Raw genomic sequence first — 2,794 nt, forward strand, 5'->3', positions numbered from 1 at the left:
CAGCTCCTTAACTTCTTGATATCTTCCTTTTGTTTTGTCTTCTTGGCACTCTAGTGCAATATTCAGGGTCTCTTCTGATATCTATTTTGGTCTTCTTCTTCTTCTTCTTCTTCTTCTTCTTCTTCTTCTTCTTCTTCTTCTTCTTCTTCTTCTTCTTCTTCTTCTTCTTCTTCTTCTGTCTTTGTAATGACCTTTTGCATTCTTCATGGATGATATTCTTGATAGCTTCCCACAGCTCATCTGGTCTTAATTCATTAGTGTTCAAACCCTCAAACCTGTTCCTGAGATAGTCTTTAAATTCAGGAGGGATAGACTAAAGGTCAGACTTTCATTCTTGTGGATTTTATTTGCTTTTCTTTAGCTTCAGTTTGCCCTTGCATATGAGCAGTTGATGATTAGATACACAATCAGAACCTGGCCTAGTTTTCATAGCTGATACTGATACCATTGATTTCCCCCCCCCCACAACTACAATCAGTGTGATTCCTGTGTAGGCCATCAGGTGAGGTCCATGTGCTTAGTTGCTGCTTGCATTTCTTTCTTTTTTAATTTATCATTAATTTCAATGAAAATTTACAGAGACTTTGGATTTCCATTCATTCATTGTTGCACTTTTCTCCCCTCCCAACACTCCCCCCTGAATTTCTTATAAAAGGTATTTGCAATGACTAAATCATTGACTGTACAGAAGTTTATCTTTCTATACCCAGTCTCATTTCTGTGACCAAGTCCATGTTTCATGACTACAGATTCCTCATCCTTTTTCCTAACTTTTGCATTCTAGTCACCCATTGATAATCACTCAGTATGCTGAGCAAATTATTTGAGAATCTGGACCCTATGAAGAAGAATGTGGCATCAGGATCAGAGAAAGACTAATCTATAACACACAATATACAGATGAAACAACCTTGCTTGCTGAAAGTGAGAAGGATTTGAAACATTTTATGCAGAAGATAAAAAAGCATATCCTTCTATATAGATTGCATCTCAACATCAAGAAAACTTAAATTCTCACCACTGGATAAACAGGAAACATCATGATAGGTAAAGAGTGAAATTGTCAATGATTTCATCTTACCTGGATCCACAATCAACACTCTTAGTGTCAGCATTCAGGACATAAGAATCAGAAAAATCATTGCAGTGGGAAAGTAAGGGACTTCTCCAAATTATTGAGGAGCAGTGATGTGAGTTTGTAGACTAAGGTGCATCTGTTCTAAGACCATGTTCTTTCTGATCACTTGCTATGCATCTGAGAGCTAGACAGTGAATAAGAGTGACATAAAAATTGACGTCTTTGAGTTGTGCTACTGGAGAAGAGTGCTGAATATCCTATGGACTGACAAAATAACAAACAAATACGTATTGGAGAGCATGCAGCCAGAGTGCTCAATGGAGGCAAAGATGATAGAGGTGATACTTTTGGCAGGTTCCCAAAAAGGGCTATTTTCTTGGAGAAGGATATCAGGCTTGGAAAGCTGGAGGGTCAGCAAAAGAAAAGAAGACCCTCAACAGGTGAATAGACACAGTGACTGCAATAATGGGCTCAAGTATGTCAGGAAAAATGGCACAGGATAGGACAGGGTTCAGATCTGTTGTTCACAGAGTCACTATGGATTGTACTGGACTTGACAGCTTTTAGCAAGAAAGAACTACAAGTGCCCAGCACCTTTAGGGTGGGTTCCTGAACCTTGTCATTCCTGTATATGGTGGTTCCTGGTCTGGACTATTTCTCAGAGGAAAACAATTTTTTTTACCTTATTAACAGTATTTATTTATCTTTCCTCAGTCAAACCCTGAGCCAATCACTTTCCCCAGGCTGCCTGAAGAGTTACAGGGAAAGAAACACAGAGGGTAGGCGAGACATGGGGAGAGAAAACCAACAAACTATGAGAGGTGGAGATGGCTCCTTCACATGGCGAAGAGGATCAGAAAGGCCACTATCAGGCAAAAGAGCCCAGTGGCCTCTGAGAGGGCAAAGCCCAGAATGGCGTAGAAGAGCTGCTGCTTCAGAGGATTCCTGGCATAACCAATGATGAGGCTCCCAAACACAGTCCCAATCCCGGCTCCAGAGCCAGCCACTCCAACCACGGCAGCCCCAGCCCCAATGATCTTGGCTGCTGTGTCAATCAATATTCCTTGAGACAGTGCTGGTTTGGAAGTTGTGACTAGGGACAAATGAAATAAAGGAACATGGGGCTGTCAAGCAACTGAAATTCTCATCTCTCAGTGTCTCTGGTTGTTTCAGGACCACTGCAAACAATGGACAGCTCAGCAGCTGAGAGGCACTCCTGACCAGGGAAGGGGTGGAGACAAACTTGGTGCAGATATACATTTTCAGGGGATGAGGGTCTGTGGCAGGAAAGCTGCTCTTAGTGCAGAGAAGACAGAGCACAAAAAAATAATTTGATTCAGCACATCATATAAAGAGGGAAAGGAAACTGCAAAATGAAGTTTGTGATTCTAAGCACTCCTAGAAATAATTCAGTTAAAGTTTAAAACATTTACAAATTTTTCTTTCTACTGATTGAGCTTTGATGGCCTAGTGGCAAGAACCTGTGCTGCATGCAATCTCAAAGGCATACGTTTCAAGATCATCAGCTGCTTCATGGGAGAAGAATGAGTAATCTACTCCCATGCAGTTAAATGCCTCTAAAAACCCACCAGAGGGTCAGCTATGGTAGGTTCTTTTTTTTCTTTTTTTCCCTATAATTATATTTTATTAATTTTCATAAACATTTACAGAGATTTTGGGTTTCCATTCATTCATTGTTGCACTAGTCTCTCTACT

The 2,794-nt window shown here is 40.6% G+C and overlaps 1 pseudogene; it reads right to left on the bottom strand.

Moving 5' to 3' along the window:
• Window positions 1–1,914: 1,914 nt before the first annotated feature.
• Window positions 1,915–2,389, bottom strand: LOC102850861 (annotated as a pseudogene).
• Between the last annotated feature and the right edge of the window lie 405 nt (window positions 2,390–2,794).

This window comes from Elephantulus edwardii, unplaced genomic scaffold (genome assembly GCF_000299155.1).
Source record: "Elephantulus edwardii isolate Elephantulus edwardi_28Jun2011 unplaced genomic scaffold, EleEdw1.0 scaffold00512, whole genome shotgun sequence".
NCBI classification, from domain to species: domain Eukaryota; kingdom Metazoa; phylum Chordata; class Mammalia; order Macroscelidea; family Macroscelididae; genus Elephantulus; species Elephantulus edwardii.